This window comes from Neofelis nebulosa, chromosome 5 (assembly GCF_028018385.1).
Source record: "Neofelis nebulosa isolate mNeoNeb1 chromosome 5, mNeoNeb1.pri, whole genome shotgun sequence".
Taxonomy (NCBI): domain Eukaryota; kingdom Metazoa; phylum Chordata; class Mammalia; order Carnivora; family Felidae; genus Neofelis; species Neofelis nebulosa.
In genome coordinates this window covers 13,857,147-13,882,155 of record NC_080786.1, presented here as the reverse complement: position 1 = coordinate 13,882,155, position 25,009 = coordinate 13,857,147, and the positions used below count along the sequence as shown (strand labels likewise).

At 37.6% G+C, this 25,009-nt stretch overlaps 1 protein-coding gene across 8 annotated transcripts in view; it reads left to right on the top strand.

Moving 5' to 3' along the window:
• Positions 1-25,009, top strand: part of RBMS3 (RNA binding motif single stranded interacting protein 3) — a 1,338,119-nt gene that overhangs the window by 354,578 nt on the left and 958,532 nt on the right. The gene's annotated exons all lie outside the window — the stretch shown is intronic.

The following is a 25,009-nucleotide window of genomic DNA, read 5'->3' as shown; positions in this document are numbered from 1 at the left end:
CATGCTAAGTGCACACAGTATGTTTAAATGGGCATTTCTTTCTGTGTCACATTCTAATGTCTAATTAAAGTCCAAGTTACAATGTATTCTGATATGTAAGTAAAGCTAGATTGATCCTTCTATGGTATTCTGTAAAATTAGTTGATGTAATTAGTGTGAATAAACTGATGGGCTACAGAATTTGTTCTTACCTGCTCCAGACGACTGGATGCCTCACCTGCAGGAGGCAGAGGGGAAAGTCCTATTTTGAAGTAGAAAGGGCCTCACATCGTGTAGGTTGAAGTGCCAACTTTATGACTTACGGTCTTGAGCAAGACCCTGAAGCTCTCAGAAACTTACTTTTTCTTACTCATCGGTATGGTGGGGACTGGCTGAGAATTCGATGAGTTTACATAAGTTAAAGCACTTTGTGAACTGTAAGATGTTAGACCCTGCTACTCAAAGAATGTCGTGTGGACCAGCAGCATGGGCATCACCTGGGAGCCCATGAGAATTGCAGAATCTCAGGCCCAGGCCCAGAATCTCAGCCCCAGATCTACTGAATTAGCATCTGCAGCTCAACAAGATCCCCAGGTGATTTACATGCACATTAGAATCTGAGAACTACTTTGCCTTGCGTATATTAAGTTTGAGTGTATTGTAAAAAATATTATTCCAAAATAATAAAACTCTAAAAAACATAAACTGTTTGTTAGATATGATCTTACAATTTTTTGAGAGAGGAGATTAATGACAGCCTCACAGAAAAAAAATAGTTTTAACTAAAAACAATTGAAAAAATCCAAAAATAATGCCCACATATCTCTGCAAGGCATGTCATATGATACATAAACAGCAAGTTCAAACCAATCCACCTTTTATTGTAACGTTTCTGTAGCATGAACATCATTGATTAGTATGTCTGTGAATGTTCACAATGATCTAAGGATTTTTTATATTACTATCATGGTGTTAAAGAAGGAAATGCATTGATAGATTCATAAGATTTTCATCCACAAGTGTTACAATATATTCTTCCATTGTATCCAATAACTAGAAGACTTAAACTTTAATCCTTGCAAGTTCTGGTAATTCATGCCTTTTATTGCACTTTCTCTTTGTTGCAACAGTGGCAGCAACATCACTGTCCTATATTGGTAGGATATGATTGAACTGTCATGGAAAATTTCAATTCCAGGGGCGTTGGGTGGCTCAGTCGATTAAGCGTCCAACTTTGGCTCAGGTCGTGATCTCACAGTTCGTGAGTTCTGGCCCCACATCGGACTCTGTGCTGACAGCTCAGAGTCTGGATCCTGCTTTGGATTCTGTGTCTCCCTCCCTCTCTCTCTGCCTCTCCCCTGCACACACGCGGGTTCTCACTCTCTCTCTCAAAAATAAACATTAAAAAAAAGAAAAAAAAATTTCAATTCCAAACAGAAATAGATGCTGAAATTTCCATTTGTCTTGCAAACAAGACTGTTGAATCAGAGGAAAGGAAGGAGAATGGTAGGAGATATTCTCTGATTAATTTTTTTAATCATGAGAAGTTTGGGGAAAATATAAGCTGTTTATTTCATACATCACTTTGATATCTACTCCCTATGGACTGAAACTCTGTATTTTAACCGGTTTTGAGAGGTATGGTGAATGTGTGTTAATGGCACACAATCTGAGATAAGTAAGATTTGAAAGTAACCTGCTTAACAGAAAAGTAGCAGACTTTGTCATTTTTAATCATTGACTTAGGTGAATCATTTTTTTTTAATATTTTAAATTTTTAAATATTTTAAAAAAGACTGAAATTCAAGTGTGATTCACATACTGCATTTATAAAACAAAGTCTGTATCACAGACTTACCAACTATCATGTCACACTGGTTTAATCAAGTTTACGATATGACTAAAAATTTGATTCCTTTTAGTGTTTTGATACCCACTGTATGAACTTCCTATATATAGAATAGATAGTTCCTTGCCTTTCTCTTTCTTCCTCAAACACCGCTGTGACCAGGGGCCATTAGAAATGCCTTCAGATGCAAGTAATAGAACAGTGACTTAGGGAAAAGGATATTTAATTATCTCACAAAGCCCAAGAAGTTCAAAAGTGGCCAGTTTGGTTGGTGCAGTCGCTCATGATGTCATCAAGGACTCAGGCTCTTTCTAACTCCACTTAGCTGTTCTTAGTAAGTTGATGATGGATGTCTTCTATCAGTCATGAAATATCTATCTCTGTTCTGAGCACTGTATCTTCACAGCAGCAGTCTTAGCTGAAGAAAGTTAGCAAGTGACCAAAAGATCTCGCCTCACTATCTCTGCTTTTATCAGGTAGGAAAATCTTTACCAGATGCCATTCAATAAACATTTCATCACTCCTCATTGTCCCCCTGGTGGTCATTGCTGTTTTTTGCTTCAAGCAGGGAAGGGAGGAAGAAAAGTGTCTGGCTTTTTTAGTTTCATTAGTAGAAGGCAAGTGAGAGAGAAGGAGTTGGGGAATGGTTGATGGATGGGTTGCTGACAATGTCTGACACATCCTACAAAGCAATAAAAGTGGCTTGTTTCAGAGGTTTCCTAGGTATTGTCTACATGTCGAACACTAGTGTGCATATGGATCACTTAGAGGTTTTGCTGAAACCCAGGTTATAATACGGTAGGTCTAAGGTGGGGCATGAGAGTTTGCATCCCCCTAAAGGCTCTCAGGTGACGTCAGTGCTGCCAGACCATGGGCCACAATTTGAGTAGTAGAGTTTTATACATGTCTGGTCTATTGCACCTTTTTCTTCTCCCTAATCTTATCCTTTAATTTATTTCTTGTGTCATTTTCTGTGTACAGTTCAGTTTGTTCTTTATCTCTTCTTTTTTCTCACTTGTCCCTACAGGCACTTTTAATGAGATAATATACATATGGAAAGTGTTGACCACAAACAAATACTGGCTGCAACCCCTTTAACCTTCCCTTCTCTATTCCTGCTTATTTAATTGATGAAAAATTGTTTACTCTGTTCTTCTCCCTCTTTTAAAATTCAATTTCTGAAGGCAGACTACAAATACCTAAACTGATATATACACATTTGGTGGCAGTATCAAGGAAAAGAAGGACTATGTTGTGACTCAAAACCAAATTATAATATAGAATGACTTGTTAGCCACCTAATACTAATGGGAAGGTGAAGAATATGTTTAGCAAATTGTCACAGAATTCCCTATTTAAATGGACGCCTCCTTGTCTAATTAAACTTGTTATTCCTTCACTACAGCATTCACAGGATATAAAGCACTATCTCTCAGGCAATGCTATTGTTTGCCAGTTCTGTTTAATTATAAGTGTGCAGTAGATTTATTCACAACTGTTGCACTGTCAGTTTGCACGATTTCAGTTAATTGAAGGCTCCATAGACTGTTATGGATTCACCTGGAAATCATTTGTGATCATGATTTTATTGGAAAATACATTTTGATCTCCATTCCATCAGTTTACATATATACTTGCAAATGAGCTGTCTTTTCACTGGTCAAAGAGAACTTATATCCTACAAGTCACACTGTCAAGTAGGGCTTTCTGTGATGAGAGGAACGTTCCACATCGGCACCACCTAATGTGGTAGCCACCGGACAGGTATGCACTTGACTTATGTCTAGTCCAACAGAAGAACTGATTTTTCAATACTATTTCATTTTCATTAATTTATCTTTAACTAGCCATTTGTGGCTCATGGCTGCCATCTTGGAGAGACCTCTTTAGAGACACTGAAAGGCTGTTGGTTTTGTTAGTCTGTTTCACCATTGTTAATGATTGGTTCTGGAGGTTACCACTTCCTTCTTCTATACAAGCATTATCTAAGAGCCCACTTAACTTTTTTTAGAAATAGAATTGTGCACTACAAAAGGGCCAAACTACTAATTTTAGATGTGTATATAGAAAAAAAAAAACAGAAAAACCCCCAAAAAACACATAATGAACATTTTGGGTACAAGAAGACCCAGATATTGATTAACATTTTCTGACAGGAAAAAACAAAAGAATAAGAGATCATAATAATTACTTGAATAGTAATTCTCCTTTTCAGGTTGAAGACTCATTGACTTTAAAGTTTTATGTCCATGTGAGTGAAAATTATTCCCATGTTACTAATACAGTCATCATCTAATTATTCACGTCCATGTCATGGATTATGGACATGAGTTTTCATTGCTGTCATTAACTCACTCATTTATTATGCATCCTACACCAACTTGCAAAAGGAATTGGAGATGATTCATTCATGTCATCAGTTTGCTTAATCCAGTATTTGTCTAGATATTTAGAAAACTTGAATATGGCTTCTTACAAAGTAAAAATGCTCAGCTGTAAAGAATGAGTATTTATATGTTAATATCACACCTGTCCTCATCTTATTTTTCTTATTCATGGTTTCACATGATCATATTTTGATACTTAATCTTTCATCTTATGTATACCATAAACTACCTGAGACTCCTTTGGAATAAGGATGGATAAAAATCTACAATTAAAAGTTAAAGTTTAGATAAGTACTATAGTTTACTTGAAGGCCTAGAAATGTATGTATTTGTAATCTTCTAGCATGAGTTTTGAAAATATGCATCAAAATAATTTTACGTAATTTATTTTTGAGATTATATGTGTGTGTGATAGTATTATAATCCCCCTTTTCAGTGAAGAAACTGAGGCACAAAGAAGTTAAGAAACTTGCTCAAAGTTGCACATCTAGTCACTGGCACAAGGGGAATGCAACCTCCAGTCAATCATGCCTGGGCCTTGCCTCTTAACCACTATACTATTGGAATCAGAATGTTTTTTTTTCCCCCTGAGTGACACTGTTTTATGGCATTCGATAATTGTAAAAGGCCTTGTTACCACTGTTTTCACTTTCTTGTATGTCATACTAGGCCTTGGGTCAGATGTCATACTGCCCTCCAGAATAGGCCACCTTGTACAGAATCCAGGCCCTTTATGGCCCCGTGTTTCTCTTGAATTAGAATTTTCATTAATTGATAACCTTTAAAGGACAGCATCTCTTTGAGCTAATGCAACCAGGAAATTAATTTCACATGCTTGCAGCACTGTGTCACTGAGGCCATAGAGTCCTAACAAAGGTTAGGAAGTGCAAACGGTGACTCTCAGCGTGAATTTTCCTGCACCGCAAACATGTAAAAATTTAGAGACTCAGTGAAGCACATGCTGTTTATTTTTGTTTTAATATATATTCTCCTGTGAACAAGCCAGGAGCCCAGGAGCATCTGCCTTATTTTACTGTGGTACATGTTTTATTTGACACTTCAATATTGCCTTTGGTATTGTTGTCTAATACACTTCATTATCTTCAAGTGTATTATTTCCTGGGTTTGACAGCACATTGGGCCCTGTGTCGTGTAGAAGAAGAGAAAGCTCCCTCCTGAGTGCACGCGGTTGTCCTCCCTCAGCTCTGCTCGGGTGTGCTCAGCGCAGGGCACCACCGGGCAGGAGAGCACATGCAGGGGCCAGAGACAGAGGATGAGGGAGTCTACGTGTGCCTTGTGTCAGTAACGTCTCCACTGGGGTTCTCCTTGAGCATCTCAGAAGCCTCGTGAAGAAGAGCTCCTCCCCCCGCCCTCCTCCTCCTCCTCACGGTGATTTGTATCGTGTAGGGGTAGTCATCAAAAGAGTGGGCTCTCTATTCCGACTGCTTTTGCTCACACCCCAGCTCCTTCACGTATTTATTCATTTTACTTGTATATGAAGGTGCACGTGTTGGAACTGGCTTGCATCAACTTGTAAGAGCTGAGTTTGCGTATCTCTTTCAATTTCACATTTAGTGAGGTCAGGTTAGAGGCTTAAAGGTGGGCATGACTGGGGTACCTGCATGATGGAGGATGGCAGATTCTACAAATTGTGAGATCTTCCTTCTCCTCTTCCCCCCTCCCTTGAAATTCGGCTAAGCAACACACTACAGGATATAATCTACATTACGCTAGTTGCAGAAAGCACACTCTAAGTATACAACTTTTTGACTTTATGTGTACAGCACTACACAGGTCAGGATATAGAGGAGACTCCAAAAATGTTCCCTCATGCCCCTTCCTGTCAAAACCCTTCCCACATGAAGTGATCAGTATTTTGACTTCTATGACCACCAGTCACCTTTGCCTTTTCTTAGTATATATATGTATACATACGTACACACACACACACAAGGGATCAACACATCCCTTTCGAATCTGACTTGCTTTTGTTCAAGAATATGTCCAAGGAAGTTGCACATGTTTCTGTGTGGACCCGTGCTTTACCTACTTTTGGTTTTGGCATCGAGTTGTACTGGCTAATACGTTATATGGTCATCTGTAGCTCCATGTGGTCACTGAATAATTGAAATATGTCTAGTGCAGTTGAAAAAATTTTCACTTGAGATGTGCTTTACTTGTAAAATATATTTTAGATTTTTAAGGCTTGTAATAAAAAATGTCTCCTAGCTTCTGGTGGTTGTTGGCAGTCCTTGGTATTCCTTGACTTGTAGGTGCATCACTATTTTATTTTCTATGTTTAGAATTTGTTTGTTTCTTTTTCATAGATTCCAGTTCTCCAGTGAAATTTTTGACCTTAACATTGATTTTTGTGACAGTTAATTATTTTACCATCAGATCTGTGTTTTCTGGTATTCATATCTTTTTCTGTGTCTGTGTGCTTTGCTCCTGGTCTCATTGTTTTAATAGTTGGTACTGGTTTGTTGAATATTTAGCACATGTTTGAAATACTGTGGAGGTTCAGGATGTTATCCTTTTACTTAGATGATACTTTGATGTGAGCACAGGGACATCACCTTAGCTAGGGACTGAGCAGGCTCAAGGCTGGGTTGTAGTTTTTATATGACTCGGTCTACCTTTGCTTCAGACCCTCCTATCTTTTAGCCCTTCAGGTATTCTTCCACCTAGAACCTGAGTTCTTTGGGTCTTTTTCCTTTGGTAATTTGTAAAGTCCATGGTCATCTCTCTAGCGTTTTTCTATTAATCACTCCTCTGTGCTTTTCAGCTCTTGTCTTTCTTTCTATTTGGCTGCTTGGTATTTTTGTCCAGCACAGCTTAAGAATCAGTAAATACCTCCAGGGCAAACCTTGTGCTGAGAGTTGGGATCACTTCTCCTTAGACGCCTGGCCTCTCAACCTCTTCTAATTTGGCAGCTCCAAATGTCATTTTTGTCTCGGCAGCACCATGAGGTTGTCAAAAGCTCTGCTGGCTTCTCTGCCATTTAGTGGCTGACATCTGCCAGCCTTATTAGCTTCTCATTCGGTACCAGGAATTGGCAAATAACCCAGGGCGGGAAGCAGTGTGTAGAAAGTTGGGTTCAGCTCAATGATCTTTCTTTCCAGTATCTCGGCCTCTGCAGTCCTGGCTTTCTGGCAGGTTCCATTACCTACAGACATGTTTTGGTATGTTATCTGCCTTTCCTAGTTCTCATTGGGAGCCTTGTTCTTCATTCTACTTCATCAAAAGCAGAAGTTGCAAATTAGCATTTTAAGCAGAACCCAGAGAGACAGTTTTATTAAAATTCAATTTCAATCACAAACATCATATTCTGTTCTTTCCTTCACCGAAACCCCTAAATTATATGCTTAGAAATATAAATAGGAAACTCTCCTAGGCCATCAGCCCAACAATAACTATTAAAAGAGTACACTGTAATGTATAATGAAAACCAATTTCCAATGCATTCTTAGAAACAAAATCTGTGTTCTAGGGTAAGTCGTGTTTGGCTTGACTCTCTGATACCTTCTCTTATACACAGATTTCACTTCCTACCTGGGCCCCCTAACCTGGACTGGGTTTTAAAGTCCTGATGCTGATTCATTCTCTGACCTCTAATCTCTGGGCCTAACTCCTGGTCATTGAACTCAACTTCATTATCCGACGGTATTCTATCCTCCTCGTTGCCTCTCCTGTTGCCATGCTGACCGGCCAGGTTAGGGTATTGTCTTTAACTTATCATAGGATTCTCCTCTGATTGCTCCACTAAGTGGTCTAGTCTAGTCTAACTTTGACCAGAACCGTCTTATCCTGCCGTAGCCCAGTCTGTGACAATACAGTAAGCTTTTGAGAGCTGCATTTCATAGTTTGGTGCAGGTGACACACAAGTTTCAAAGTGTGTGTTAAGTTGGATCCATTGGAGGTGGCTACCTCGGTTGCTGAAAGAGGGCTGTTATAGCTCATGGCCATATGTGACTCAAATAGGTAAGGGACTATACATGTTACATTCATGATACTTTGGATAATACATGTTCCCTTTAGATCTCATCTTAGGAAAGGAGGAAGAAAAATGTTGTGTTGCTTATCTAGTATATGCTACATGTTTCTGTATGTTTTACCCCACTGCTTTCAGGTAATGGAATATCCCAGGATATTTGATATCTTATCAGCAGAAAACCTAATTAGCAAATATTCTTCTTGGATTGGACCTGAAAACAGTTTAATAGCAAATGAATATTTATATTACTATAGTTGATTAACATAAATGCCTACTGATTTTCATAGTCATGTATAAATGCTTTTTATAACCAAATGTCACATTTATTGAGGTATAATTTACATTTAGTATATGCAAAAATATTAAGTATGCAGGTTGGTTAATTTTGACAAATGAATACACCAATGTGACCCATCTCTGTCAAGATAGAAAACATTTACATCACCCCAGAATGTTTCCTTGTGCCCTTTGAGTCAAGTACCCTGCCAAAAACAAACACTGATCTTACTTCTATGAAAGTAAGTTTTGTCTCTTCTAAAACTTTATGGAAGTATTATCGTACATTATATACTATTTTGTTTCTAGAGTCTTTATGTCAGAATAATGTTAGTTTTAATTCCTTATTATTACTAAGTAGTCCATGACAAGAATATACTGTTAATTTCCTGTTCACTTGTTAATGGGTACTTGAGCTATTCCATATTTGGGTTATTATGAATAAATCTTTGATAAAGATTTGTGTATGAGGCTTTTTGTGGATATAGGTTCTCATTTTTCTTGAATAAAATACCTAAGAATAAGATCCCTGGGTTGCATTCATATTATAGGAGTCCCAGAGTAAGAAGGAGAGAGAAAAGGGGACAGAAAATGTATTTCAAGAAATAATAGCAGGAAACTACCCTAATCTGGGGTAGGAAATAGACATTCAGATCTAGGAGGCAGAGAGGACTATCAAAATCAACAAAAGCAGGCAAACATCAAGACATATTGTAATTAAAATTGCACAAAATAGTGATAAATAAAAAAATCTTAAAAGCAGCAAAAGAAGTCCTTAACTTGTTTACAAGAGAGAACCCATATGGCTACCTGGAGTTTTCTCAGTAGAAACTTGTCAAGCCAGAAGGGAATGACATTATATATTCAAAGTGCTGCATGGGAATAATCTGCAGTCAAGAATACTCTATCCAGTAAGGCTATCTTTCAGAATACAAGAACAGAGAAAGAATTTCCCAGATAAACAAAACTAAAGGAGTTTGTGACCACTAAACCAGCCCTGCAAGAAATGTTAAAGGGGACTCTGAATGCAAAGGAGAAACCAAAAGTGACAAAGACAAAAAAGGACCAGAGAAACTCTCCAGAAACAATGAGAAAACAAATAATAAAATGGCAATAAATACATATCTATCAATAATTACTTTGAATGTAAATGAACTAAACATTCCAATCAAAAGACCTAGGATGTCAGAATGAATTAAAAAATAAGAGCTGTCTATATGTTACCTATAAGAGACTCATTTTAGGTCTCAAGAAGCCTGCAGATTGAAAGTGGAGAGAGGAAGAGAAACAAAGAACAAGCAAATGTATGTCAAAAGAAAGCTGGAGTAGCAATACCAGTATTGGACAAACTAGACTTTAAAACAAAAACTGTAAAAAGAGACAAAGAAGGGCATTATATAATCATAAAGGGGATAATCCAACAAGAAGATATAACAGTTGCAAATATTTATGCACCCAACGTGGTACCCTAAATAATAAAACAATTAATAAAAAACATAAAGGAACTAATTGATAATACAATAATAGTAGGGGACTTGAACACCCCACTTACATCACTGGGCAGATCATCTAAACCGAAAATCAACAAGGAAACAATGGCTTTGAATGACACCCTGGACCAGATGAACTTAACGTATATATATAGAACTTTCCATCCTGAAATAGCATAATACACATTCTGTTTAAATGCATATGGAACATTCTCCCAAATAGATCACATAATAAGTCACAAAACTGGCCTCAACCAATGCAAAACAGATTGAAATCATATCCTGTACCTTTTCTGGCGACAACAGTATGAAACTAGAAGTCATCCATAAGAAGAAAATATGACCGCAAATACATGGAATGTAAATAATATGCTGCTAAACAATGAATGGGTCAAGAAGGATATCAAAGATACAAAATACATGGAAACAAATGAAAATGAAAACACAATGGTCTAAAACCTTTGGGATGCAGTGCAAGTGGTCCTGTGAGGAAAGTATATAGTAATACAGGGCTACCTCCAGAAGCAAGAAAAAGCTCAAAAGAATAACCTAACCTTACACCTAAAGAAAACAGGAAATGAAGTCTGAAGCCAGCAGAAGGAAGGAAATAATAAAGATTAGAGCAGAAATAAATGACACAGGAACAAACAAAAAAAATCCAAAACACAGTAGAAGAGATCAATGAAACTAGGAACTGGTTCTTTGAAAAAATTAATAAAATTGATAAGCCCCTACCCACACTTATCAAAAAAAAACAGAAAGGACCCACATAAATAAATTCACAAATGAGAGAGGAGAAATAATGACCAGTACCACAGAAATGCAAGCAATTATAAGAAAATATTATGAAAAACTATATGCATTCTATGCATCTATAGAAAAGATGTAGATTTAACTTTTTAAGAAGTGCCTATAGTAATAATTCTCTACGTCTTGAAGTCTATTTTATCTCCTATTCATATAGGCTATTATTCTTATAGTAATAGTGTAGTAGATCTTTTATATTCTATTTTGAAACCTGACTGTATCTTTAAAGGGTGTTTCTTTATATATATATCTTTACACTCCAGTATATCAGTTTAATTAGAGTGGTTACTCCACTTTAATTCAGTCTAATCATTAATATGTTTTGGCTTAAGTCTGCCATTTTGGTGTCTGGATTATACTTACCCTATCTGCTTTTTACTACTTTCTTGCTTTTCCAGAGGGAATCAAGTAAGTTTTCATATTCCATTTTATCTCCTTTATTGACTTTTGGTTATGTATCTCTTTTTTTGTTAGTGGTTGTCCTGGAACAGGGGTCAGCAAACTATATTCTGTAGGCCAATCCAGGACATGTTTTTGTAAATAAAGTTTTACTGGAACAGAGTCATGTTTATTCATTTACTTATTATATGTGGCTGCTTTTTCAATAGTAGAATTTAGCAGTTGTGACAGAGATCATATGGCCTTTAGAGACTAAAATATTTACTATTGGCCCTTTACAAATAAAGTTTGCCAATCCCTGCTCTAGAGATGAAAAGTATGCATCTTGAACTTATCGTAGTCTACCTTGGTAAGCATTCTACTCCACGAGCAATATAAGGACTTACAGTAGTAAATTTCCAATTACCACACTTCTACACTTTGTGTTCTTGTTGTCACATATGCTATATACCCTACAATAATTTTAATAATTTTACTTTATATAGCCCATAGTTTGTTTTATTTTTGAAGATTTAATCTTATACTGCACATCTTCTGGAGATGAATTCCTTCAGCTTTTGTCTGTCAGATATGTATTTCTCCATTTTAACTTTTTATTTATTTTTAATTTTTTTTTAGTTTTTTTAAAGTGTATTTATTTTGAGAGAGAAAGAATGCACAAGCTGGGGAGAGGCAGGGAGACAGAGGGAGAGGGAGAATCCCAAGCAGGCTCCGCACCATTAGCACAGAGTGTGATGTGGGGCTTGAACTCATGAACCATGAGATCATGACCTGAGCTGAGGTCAAGAGTCAGACACTTAACTGACTGTGTCACCAGGCACCCCTCTCCATTTTTTTGAAGGTATTATTGATGACATGGGAAAAGCCAAACAGAATGTTTAAGTTAGAACTCATTAGGAAAGGTGATGCCTGAGTAGATTGTTTACTTTTGTTGGTAAAAATTAACTGGTTTATTTTTTTAAAATTTTTATTGAATTATCACTGACATATTAGTTTCTGGTGTCCAGTATAATGATTTGATGTATATATCGTATGATACATATCTTATAGATATAAGTCTAGTTAACATCCATCACTACACATAATTATTATTTTTTTCTTTTTATAAGAACTTTTCAGATTTATTTTCTTAGCAACTTACAAATATACTATACAGTATTATTAACTATAGTTAACCATACTATACATTGCATCCCCAGACTTATTTTATAACTGAATGTTTATACCTTTTGTCCATCATCACTCATTTTGCTCCCACCCCCACCTCTAGCAACTACCAATCTGTTCTATGTATTTATGAGTTCATTTAAAAAAAGAATTCTCACATAAAAGTGAGATCATAAGGTATTTGTCTTTCTATGTCTGACTTATTTCACTTAGGATATCCCCTCAAGGTCCACCCATGTTATAGTACACGACAGGATTTCCTTCTTTACATAGCTGAATAATACTCCCTTTTCATTATCCATTCATCCACTGATGACAATTAGGTTCCATGCCTTGACTACTGTAAATATGCTACAGTGAACATAGGGATGCAGATATCTTTTTGAGTTAGTGTTTTTGTTTCTGTCAGATAAATACTCAGAAATGGAATATTAGATTATGTGGTATTTTTATTTTTTGAGGAAACTTCATACCATTTTCCCTAGTGGTTGCACCAGTTTCCATTTCCATTTCCTTCATTTTTGAGAGTCATTTCACTGGGTATAGAATTCTAGGTTAACATTTTTTTCTTTCAATATTTTAAAGATGTCTTCTCATTATCTTCTTGCCTCGGTAGTTTCTGATGAGAAATCAGCCATTACTTATCATTGTTGTCTACATGTATTATGTCTGTGCTTCTCTGTCCACTTTCTAGATTTTCCTTAGGGTTGACTTTGATCTGAGTTTCTTTGCCTCTGTGTGATTTACTTTATATTTATTCTGCTTGCTGTCATTCAGCTCATTGTATCTGTGGATTTCAATATCTTTCATTAGTTTTCGAAAATTCATTATTGTATTTAAAATAGGTCTTCGTTTTCATTCTTTCCCTTTTCTCCTTTTGAGACTCCAATTACGCACATGTTGTTTGATATTGTCTCATGGGTCTCAAGTACTGTTTGTAGGTTTTACTCTTTTTTTTTCTCTTTGTACTGGACTTCTCTTGAAAAGTTTTTAGGGTGACAGATTTTTTTTTCTTTCGGCTGTGTCCAGTCTGCTGGTAATCCCATCTAAATAATTTCTCTGGTTTTATATTTTTTATTTCTCACATTTATATTAGGCTCATTTTTATAGTTTTCATCTTTTAATCTTCCCATCTACTTATGTATGTTGTCTACATTTTCCCCTACATATTTGACCATTATAGTTATTTTAAAGTTCCTATTGGATAATTTCAACATATAAGCTATTTGCAGTCTGGTTCTATTAACTATTTTTTTCACCTCAATCATGGTTTCTATTTTCTTGCCTTTTCATGACTCTCCTGCATTTTACTGCTTTCTGAACAGTGTATATAAACCTAAAAAGTAGAAACTGAAGAAAATACGTAAACCCAGAACAGCCCCGTGGCTCCTCTTCTGTCAAGCCGTGGTGTGTGTATTTGCATGTGGGGGTGAATGATAGGGTGAGTCAATTTAGTCATCAGTTGAGCTGTGTCTGGGCTTTGTTATTCACCACAGGTTTGTTTCAATTCTGTTCTGCCAGAATTTAGTAGGTCATGCGTATGTACACTGTGTGACCAACTGTGTCCCCCAAATCCTTAGTAGCATATGGCTAAAACTGGGTACAGTTGTGGGGTTTTCTCCCCTACTTTTCATACTTCAGCAGATCCCAGTGCATTTTCACCTCAAGTGATTCTCTGTTAGCCTCTTTCAGCAGCAGACAGCCACTGCTTGTTATTTATGGAGGGTCCAGTGTCAGTGTGGTGTGCCTTTTAAGTCCTCCTACATACGCCCTTCTATTCAAACAGTTCTAGTGGGTATATGTGTGCAAAGGGGCTCTCTCAGCTGTACGTTTTCTTTTCCAGGGGTGGACAACTGTGGCACTCAGTTGTCAGGCCCAATTTGCCTGGAACATTTCCCTCACTTCTCTTGAGCCGCCCTGAGACTTCACTATCATTCTCAGTTTTCCTGCCCTGTCCCCAGCCTTTGTCACGAACACTCAGAAAGGCCTGTGTGAAAGAACTTGCAGGGCTGTCAAGTCTCCCATTTCCTCTGAGGCTTCCGTGTGAAGGAGTCATGCCAGCTGACACATAGCCTTCAAATTTACAGAAAGCTGAGCCGTTTTCTGCTTACCTCCACTTAAGGTGGCGTCTTCTTTCTTCTACTACTCAACTACGGAAGAAAGCAGGCATGATTCCTTTCTATTCAGGAAAAGGCTAGTCTTATTTTGGACTTAGTTCAATAGGGTTTTTTGTTTTATTTAAAGTTATTCAGTGACGTCAGTTCTCTTACAGGCTTTGGGGAAAGCCCATTGTTTTTGTATATTGTCTGGCTCCTTGTTTTGTTGGAGTGGGGGCAAACTTACCTTGTGACTTTGTATTCTCATCAGATGTGAAAGTCCATAACTGCTTTTTAATGTAAGTCCATGGCTGTTTTTTAATATCGGTATCCCAGAAGGTCAGAGTAATGCACATAGGAAGTGAATTGAAGGTGGCATTATCATCTATATTTGGTGATGAAGTGGAATCAGTGCTGAAGGGTAGGAATAGACCAGAATCTGGATTCCTTTGACTATATCCTTTTTCATGTCTTTACCACTTATGCTCTGTATAGCCAATTATAGGACATAGCTCATCTGAAATCTGTCACTTTGCAGCTCTGGTGGGGTGCTGCTGTATAGATTAAAACCGTGAAGTGTGTGACGTTGGGGAGAAGTAGGAATAAAGCTCTCTGATTGAGAAACCTGTCATATGCTTGAGGAGATGAGATAAAAAATATGCTCATAGTACCAGCTTTGGGTATAATTTTGGCTTGTGTTCCTGGAGGCCTCTTCCATACACTCTCTGCCTCATCACTGTGGCATTTATTGGAACAACTTGAAAAAGACTGGATGAGTTAGAGCCTCATTGGAACTTAAGCATGGAGTTCTAGGACTGCCAAAGCTGGCTGTTGAGATCATTAAATTCTATTTTTTTATAAAGACATCACTTCAGTGGTCATCAAAGGAACTTTGTCTTTTCATTGAAAATTGACTCCAGTGTGGGGCGCCTGGGTGGCGCAGTCGGTTAAGCGTCCGACTTCAGCCAGGTCACGATCTCGCGGTCCGTGAGTTCGAGCCCCGCGTCAGGCTCTGGGCTGATGGCTCGGAGCCTGGAGCCTGTTTCCGATTCTGTGTCTCCCTCTCTCTCTGCCCCTCCCCCGTTCATGCTCTGTCTCTCTCTGTCCCAAAAATAAATAAAAAACGTTGAAAAAAAAAAAAAAAAAAAAAAAGAAAATTGACTCCAGTGATTTGTTCATACAAAATAATGTAGCTCCTTGACACCAGAGTATAAATGCCAATATGAATTCCATATACTTTTAATTGTTTGCACCTAAATTTAGAATCACATTTCAATGTGATTCTAAATTACAAATGTCTTGAAATATTCTTCTCCTGAGCTTCCTGTTGTTTGTCGGACTAGTGACATATTTGCTTAATCAGTTATACACACACTGTTTTATAAAATTACCTTCAGGCTTGACTTAAAAAAGCCTGGGTTGCCTTAATTGAGGAATTTAGTTAGGTGCACCAATAGCTCTTAGGGTAAACTACAACTGATTAGGATTCAGATGGCTGATAAAATTCTGTTTAGTATATTGAAAGTGGTATTATTTAGCCAACATTGCCATGTTAAGGCCACTGAAGATCTGATGGTTCTCTCTATAAGATGTGCCCTGAGCAACCTTTTAGGACAGCGAGTTAGGAAAAATCCTTCAGGAACTAAAAATGGGTTACATAGTGGAAAGGTTTTGAGGCTAACTTGGGTAGTAGATACTACAGCTTATGTTCTTCATGCACAAACACACTCAGTTTGTGCCTATAGATGGGAGATGGAAGCATAGATGAGTTGTTCTGGGGTTTGGGGTACAGTCTCTTTCCCTCAGCCCTGTGTTTCTCTCTGCACTGGTTCTTATCTATGGATGGGAGGTTGGACACTAGAAGAATCCAGTCGATGGATCATTAAAGAAACATGAGAGAACTTAAATTGAAAGGTGTCTTACGGGAAGGGAAAACATTCATTTAGTAAAAATGAACTATAAAATTACCCAGCCTATCCCCCAAATAATTAAATCATAAATTGATCAGCTGTCATCTTGTATCATTTTTTTTGGTGACCTCATAAAATGTAGCAACTCACAGAAAGGAAAGGACATGAGATGATTTTATTTTTTTAGAGATTATGTTTTACTGATTGATTTAAATATTAAACTGTAGCTATTTGCAGCCAACAAAATAATTCCCATCTTTTTCCCCCAATGCTCCCTAAATTGACAAACTCTTCTTTTTTTTTTTTTTTTTTTAATTTTTTTTTTTCAACGTTTATTTATTTATTTTTGGGACAGAGAGAGACAGAGCATGAACGGGGGAGGGGCAGAGACAGAGGGAGACACAGAATCGGAAACAGGCTCCAGGCTCTGAGCCATCAGCCCAGAGCCTGACGCGGGGCTCGAACTCACGGACCGCGAGATCGTGACCTGGCTGAAGTCGGACGCTTAACCGACTGCGCCACCCAGGCGCCCCGACAAACTCTTCTTTTTAATAGATGTATCAAAAATTCTATATGTGACACAAATAAAACTAATGGAATTTCCAAGTATACATTATTGGTGGAGTCATTTTAGTTATTTTTTGGTTATTGGTAAGTTGCTGTTCCAAACGATCCAGATGTAGAACTGGAGTGTTTTTTGAGGTGTCCCTATCCTAATTGCTTTCCATCCTAGCTAAGTGAGAATCACTGAAGAAGCTTTTAAAAAATCCCCAAGCCAGGCTTCACCACAAACTGACGTCAGAATCTCTGTTTTTTAACTACTCCAGTAGATTCCAAAGTACAGCCCAAGGTGGGGCCAGTTGCCCTCTGTCTAATCTGTGTGTCATTGGCTCTGAGTGGTGCTCAAAGTGTGGTCTCGACCAGCATTATTAGCATCATCTGGGAAATGGCTAGAAGAGCAAGTTAACATGAATAAGCTATACATATTCAAAGTATAAAATCTGATACTTTTGGCATATCTGTGTCCCCAGGAAATTATCATCACAGTCAATAACGGACATGTCCATTACCCTCAAAGGTTTCCTTGCACCCCTTTGTAAGCCCCGCCTCTCTTGGTCTTCATCTCCAGGCAACTACTGCTCCATTTTCTGCCACATACATTATTTTTCATGTTCTAGAACTTCATGTAAATGGAATCACATATTGTACTTTTGAAACATTAATAGAATTTTTGACAAATTTTAGGTTTAAGATGAGGAAGAAGTACAGTACATATGTACATATGAAAGTACAGTACATATGAAAATATGCCCACTTAGCCGCCACCCAATATCCTCTATTTTTGCCGTATAGCATTAGTGTGGCACATTTGTTACCACTAATGAGCCAAAACTGAGACATTATTATTAATGGAAGCCCATCGTTTACATTAGGGTTTACCCTTTATGTTGTACATTATATGGGTTTTGAGAAATGTATAGTGACATGTACCTACCATTACATACTATCATACAGAATAATGGTTTTACTGCCCTGGAAATCCTCAGGGCTCCACCTTCCTGCCTCCCTTCCTTCCCCTGACAACCACTGATATTTTTACGGTCTCCATGGTTTTGCCTTTCCGAGAATGTCCTATAGTTGGAAGGTACACAGTCCGTACCCTTTTCAGATTGGCTTCTTTCACTTAGCAATATACATTTAAGGTTCTTCCATGTTTTCTCATGGCTTGATAGCTCATTTCTTTTTATGACTGTGTATGGATGTACCACACAGTTTTATTATTCATTTACCTATTTTAGATCTTGATTGCTTCTACATTTTATCGATTATGAATAAAGTTGCTATGAACATTCATGTGCAGGTGTTTGTGTAGACATAACTTTTCAAATCCTCTGAATAAATACCACGGGGCATGATTGCTTGATCCTATAGTAGAGTATGTTTAATTTTGTAAGGAAACTGTCTTCCAAAGTAGCTTTACCATTTTGCTTTCCCACCAGCAATGAATGAAACTTCCTTTTGCGCCACACCTTCTCCAGTATTTGGTGTGAGTGTTTTGGATTTTGGCCATTCTGATAAGTGTGTGGTAGTATCTCATGGTCATTTTAATTTGTGATTCCCTAATAACATATGACATTGGGCATCTTTTCATTTGCTTATTTTCCATCTATATCTTCTCTGGTGAGTTGTTTGTTCACGTCTTTTGCCCATTTTTAAAACTGAGTTTTATTTTTTTCTGGTTGAATTTTAATGTTTTGGATACAAATTCTTTATCTGAAATGCATTTTGCAAAGATTTATTGTTGTGATTTGGCTTTTCATTCTCTTAATGGACTATTTTTGACTGGCTTCTTTCACTAAGAAAAATTATTCTAAAACTCAACCATGTAGTTGTATATATCAAGAGTTCATTCATCATTATTGTAGAGTACTGTATCCACCGTATGGATATGCCATAATTTACTTATTAACGGACATTGGTGGTTTCCAGTTTTTGACAGCTACAGATAACGGTGCTATAATTTTCATGTGTAATTTCTGTGTGCTTTCATTTATCTTATGTAAAGACCTGGGAGCATAATAGGTATATAATATGGTAGGCATATGTTTAATTTTTTTAAAGAAACTGTCAACTGATTGCCTGTGGTAGTTGTTTCATTTTACATTCTTACCAGTGGTGTGAAATGTTCCGCTTTTCCCACATCTTCACCCATAGCTGGTTCAATGAGTCCTCTTCTGATAGGTACACAACGCTATGCGGTCTTGAGTACCATGACACAATAATTAGGAAATCAAGTGGTGAAGTCCACCTTTGTTGTTGTTTTTCATTATTCAGAGGAAGAGTAGAAATTGACATGAAAGAGATAAAAACAATTCTGATTTTTTGCCTTCTGTTTACTTTGAGCAGCAGTTTTTAATTTGCTTTCCAGAGATCCCCAGAAGTCCCCTTTCAGGGCTCCACAGGGTCAATACTCTGTTTCTGGTAACACCAGTTGATTTTTATGATTTTCACTTTCATTCTCTTGGAAGTGTGCACCGGAGCTCTCTGAGGCTGCATAATGTGTGACAGCATTGCTTTGGCAGCTAGTAGAATGTGTGCTTGTGCATACTTGTGTTTTTAGAAAAAGTTCTGAGTTTTAATTTTGAATATGGTAAATATTGATACGTGTAGCCCGTATATGTGCTAGCTCTTGGGGAATCCTCAGTGATTTTTTTAAAATGTGAAGTGCTTCTGAGACCTAAGATCTAGACAAAAGTGAAAGAAAGAGAAATGATGTAATAAAATGTGGAAAAAAAGCATTGGGATGGAGACAAAGGAAGCAAATATTTTAAAGTGTAAGAAATGGAATACCTTCGAAGTTCAAAGTTTACTATTTATTCTCCTTCAACTGGGAAGGGGAGAGAATATAAACACATCCCCACATGCTGTTATTGGCCGTAGAGACCTGGCCTTTATTCTGATGTTGGCAAATTCTGGTTTCTAAAGTGCTAGGCTTGCTGTCTCATTGCTTTATCCCAGGGTCATATTTAACCCACAGCCTCTTTCCACTGTGCCTGGTCAAATGGAGCATTTTTCAGACTTTATGTGAAGCTGCCACTGGTTAACTTGCTTCGAGTGTGAAAATATCACTGCAGGGACAGAGAGCAGCTAAGGTTCAGTGCTGAAGCCTCCTCTGTGTCTGAGAGCTTCTGTGGCTGCTGGGACCCTGCCACCCTGGGAGAACTTAGGTGTTGATTAAAAAACCAAAAAACCAAAAAAGCCACAACAGAGTACTCATGATGGTTGGAGAAAATGCAGGGGTTTCCACTTCTCTGTGTCTATTGGTGATATCCATTAGTTTTTAATTTGTAGATGATTTAACATGAAGGAGGGTTCTAGAATAAATAACCAAAATAATTGACCTTTTGTTTAGTATCTTGTATAGTTATGTGGTTAGTGGATGGTGCTTCAGGTTCCTATATCACTAACTTTTGGCCCAAACCCATTCCTCTTGTACATTTGTCATACAAGACTGAGCTATGGGGGAAGGAAATGATTTCAGAATTCTACTAACACAAGTCATGGTAATGAATTCTTTGTTAAATAATGCTACCTTAATTTTTTTTGGACATACCGCCCCAGTCTCTTCTGTTATTTATAAAACGACTCTTTTAATGTTAAAAATCTCTGTAGAGCACAAGCATAACATATGCAACATTTAGGTAAATTAAATTAAGTCACATTCTTTTGAGACCATAAGTAATGGTTTCTTATGTTTTCTGCAGACCTCGATCTAAGTTGCTTTTACTCCAGCAGCTATGATATCCATTCTTCTTCATTATTTATAAATAAAATAAATTCTTTTCTCCTAAGGTTAATTTTAGGCATTCAAATTAAAACAGCTTAATGAGGTTTTTAAAAAGTTCTTTCAAAATAAATGTGCTATACATAAAAATATAATTTGCTGTTGTATATTTTTCTAGGTGTTTATTTTGGGTTTTGCCCAATAATTATGTTATTAAACCTCATTATTTTAGAAAGAAAATCTATCCCTCAGTTCTGAGGGTAATTTTAAGCATTGAAATTCAAGTGCATTCCTGGACCTTGCCCAAGTGTTCTTCAAAATATGTTAACTAAATACTTACAAATCTACCAATTATTTCAGTGTCTCATAACATAATTAATGATTCAGTAGTAAATAAGTCTAAAGAAGAGATACTGGCAACATAAGAGAACATTTAAGATTCTGAGAGGTAAGATTCAAGGTGGAAATGTTGGTACGTACTTTTCATCCCTGTTTCCACTAAGGTAAATTAAAATTACTAATACAAAATAGCATGCTGGGCCACGCCATTAACCTGTGCTGAGTGGTCATTAGTTGTCACCAGCAAAAGCATGGCATTCTTATTATAAATGCAAGGTCACTGTTTATGCAGCGGATGTTTTTGAGCTGCCTCTGTGTACATGATTATGTTATTAAGATAATTATTTTTTCGTGTTCTGTATATAGATCACAAGTACCATTGTGCAATTGCAGTTCTGCAGGAATTTTCAATCTGTGGAGAGGTCTTAGAATTTACACTCTCAAGCAAATGACTTTTTAAATGTTAATATGTGTTTAGATAACTTTGCTATGTGAGATTGTATGATTGGCATTTGGGAGTTGTATTTGATTCAGATAAAATAAAACCTGCTGGTTGCACGTCCTTATTTTTACAAAATAAAATGGCTGAATTTTGAATCATCTGACATTAACCTTTCCTGATTTTTCTTAAACTGACAAAAACTATAAGCAGAAGGCAGTATCAGTATGTAATAAAACTTAAAAATGTGTTGTGGTTGCCATATAGAATAGACGGATTCTCAGGGGGAAAAAATTGAGGGCTATAAAGCAAAGTAAAAACTGAACTGACATGTTAAGATACACGGAACTTGAGAATTGAGGGCGGTACGCTCAGCTGTGCGTAGGCCTCCTTGTATCTAATTTGATCCTTCTCTTGTAGCCAGTGGCTGTTCACTTCTTAGGTGAATTCCATAAGTTGCTTGATGTGAGAATGTGTAAGTTTTAGAAGGCATCTGTGGGAGGCAAGGGTGGTAATAAGGTTCAGGCAGCTCCTGTAAGCACCTTTGTGAAGATCTGCCCCTCCAGGCCACATCTGTCACCAATTCATCACAAAGCCCCGGCTAGTTTTGCTTAGCTTAACTTGGTCATTGCAAAGGAGCAATTCCTAAAGAAACTAAGATTGAGAATCTTCTTTAGGTATTTTGTCTCCTGAATGAAGGACAGTAATAGATGATTGGGCCTGAGAGAGGGGGCTAGAATGGGGAGCCTCTTTCCTTTCACATAGGAGAAAGGAGAGCGGGGCACCCAGGATGCTGAGCAGAGAGCCCTGCCTTCCTCCCTGTGCCTCACTTCATGAGTGAAATTCACCAGCAAAACACACCTGAGCCTTCAGGATCCCAGCTGTTTTTCAGTCTCCTTTCTCCTTTTCAAGAACTTATTACACTGCTAGCAGTAGAAAAGGTTCACTGGGAGGTGCCTGGATGGCTCAGTCAGTTGAGCATCAGACTTGATTTTGGCCCAGGTCATGATCTCACAGCTGGTGGGATTGAACCCCATGCCAGGTTCTGCATTGATAGCATGGAGCCTGCTTGAAATGCTCTCTCTCCCTCTCTCTCTGCCCCTCCCCTGCTCCCATGCATGTGTGCTCGCTTTCTCTCTCTCAAAATAAATAAACATTAAAAAAAGAAAAAGTTCACGAAATATTGGTAGAATGGATTTTGAATAGGAGTTTGAAATGCTTTAATATATACAGAAAAGGAAATCATTGGTGAATTTGTATACTTTACCATCAGTTAAAAATTTACAAGCCATAACACTTGAGATTCTGATCATGAACAGTAGGTCACGCCTTCACAGTTCCGAGCCACTGGTAGAGAATTGAGAACTGCAGAAGGATGCCAGTAACAGGATGGGAACAAAGGGAGAGGATCCAAGGGCAAGCCAGGTTAGACAGGCAGACCAGGTGTTGGAACCAAGGAAAGGAATTACGAGAATGAAACAAACGTTGTTTTATGCTTGGTTGCCTTGAGTTTCCTTCCTGAAGTTTCCAGCTGGGTTCTGAAGCCTTGAGGTTCTAAGGAGAGCTAAGGGCCAGCTCTGAGTGTCTGTGTAGCAGAAAGCCAGAACTGCCTCAGACTTGCTAGAACAGCTGCTTGTGCACTTTTCTTTCCAAATCTGAGTCACATGACCCCATGGTAGTGACTTTAAATTGGCCATAGCTGGACTATTCACACCAGAAATCACCAAATGTTTTGAATCTGAGCTATCTCTTCTAATGGACAGTCTAATGTTAATCATATACCAGTACACCGCTAAGTAAAGTTTTAGATGCCCTATCAGTAAAAGATTACATCTAACAACAAAAAGAGGCAAAAGGGCTTTGATACACGAATTACCTGTTTTCTTCTTTTTTATCACAACTTTGCAAGTATGCAAATGTCAAATATGTCTGTAGTCAGTTTGTTCACATTCAGTTAGCAACCCTAAGAGACAATAAAACAGAGCTTCCATGAGCTTATCAACTCTGGATGAATGTTTGTCAGAAAAAAGACTCATGCTACCTACTGAAAAAGTAAGATATTTACATATTTTGTCCTTTACCGATTTCATGTAGGTTATTGTTTAGCTTGGTGCTTCTCAAGATTTACCTTGCATACAGATCATCTAGGAATCTTGTTAAATGCAGATTCTGATTCTGTAAATATGGGATGGGCTGGGTATTCTGCATTTCTAACAAGCTCTTAGGTGATTGTGCTGGTCTATGGAACATATTTTGACTAGCAAAGTGCTAGCTATTGTGGCAGTTAGATAAAAGTAAATAAGCAGAAACAAGTGTATTTTCTACAGGTCTTGTTTTTAAGAAAGTAAACTCTGAATGGGAGGAAAAATTACTTGATCTTTGCATTGAAGATCTTTGAATTTGGGCTATTGCACCTTTTTTTTTTTTTTTTTTTTTTTTTGGCAGATGTTTGTTGACTTCACACAATACAGTAAAAGACTAAATGAGCTGGAAACATTAGAGATCCCAATTATACAACTCACTGACTACCCATAAGCCTGAACAATGAAAAGCATTCTGCGTGCTTTACTCATTTAACTTCATTTAAACCCTTCTTGGCATCCGAGTTGCATTAATGTGATAACTCTTGTGTAGCAATTAACAAACTGTGGCAATTGTGAACATTTCTGAAGTTAGTCATACTGAATGGGGGTAGGCTCCGGGCATCTAATTCTTACCTCATTTTCTAGGCTGATCTGGCTTTATAGATGATTTATGTACTTTTTCCATTTTTCTTTGACACAGGAACCCAACATTGAACAAGTGAATTGTAGTTGCATCTTTCCACCAGACATTTTGTTTTGGAAGTCATTTCTATTGAATGACTTTGAAGCAATTTTTTTGTTTTGTTTTGTTTTTTTCCCTTTTTTGTTCTGTTCGTTAAGAAACTCATTGAATCTTCAAGAAGATAATCACATTGTAGTCACATAAATGTACATCCAACACTTCCGCAAAAGTCACAAAAGCTGCATGTTCTCCATTGCCCTGAGCCTCATAAGCTCGAACGTATTGAAGAGCAAATGGTGAGCGTGTTCTGCACAATACCGTACCCAGTATTAACGATACTAGATACTGTGTCCATTCCAGTGCCTCAGAATTAACTGTGTGGCTGGAAGCAGGCTTGAGGAAGAGAAAAAAGCTTCGTTTCCAAGCTTGGAGGGTAGAGAGTATATTTCCCAGAGGAGTAGCAGATGGTCTTTCAGCGCTGAAATGCAGCATTGTACTCTTAACAACCCAACTGGTATTTGGAAGTCTGAATTAAAGGAGCTAACTTACCACCTTCAGGCATTGGAAAATGCTCCAAGATTTACTATTTCCTATTTCTAAGAAGGCAGGGAATGGGCTTTTTTTCCTGTAGACAAGTGCATATTACAGTGCTCTCCACAGTTGAAGGCTATCCTGTTGCAGAGAACCAAGTGTAGGAACATTCTAATTTTCTGACTGAATGTGTTAAGTGGGCCTAAATCATGGATACAAGAATAATTTCCCTGTAGAGTAACTTGACCTTACATTGCAAATGGGTTGGCTCTGGTGGATTCTCAAATCAAGTATC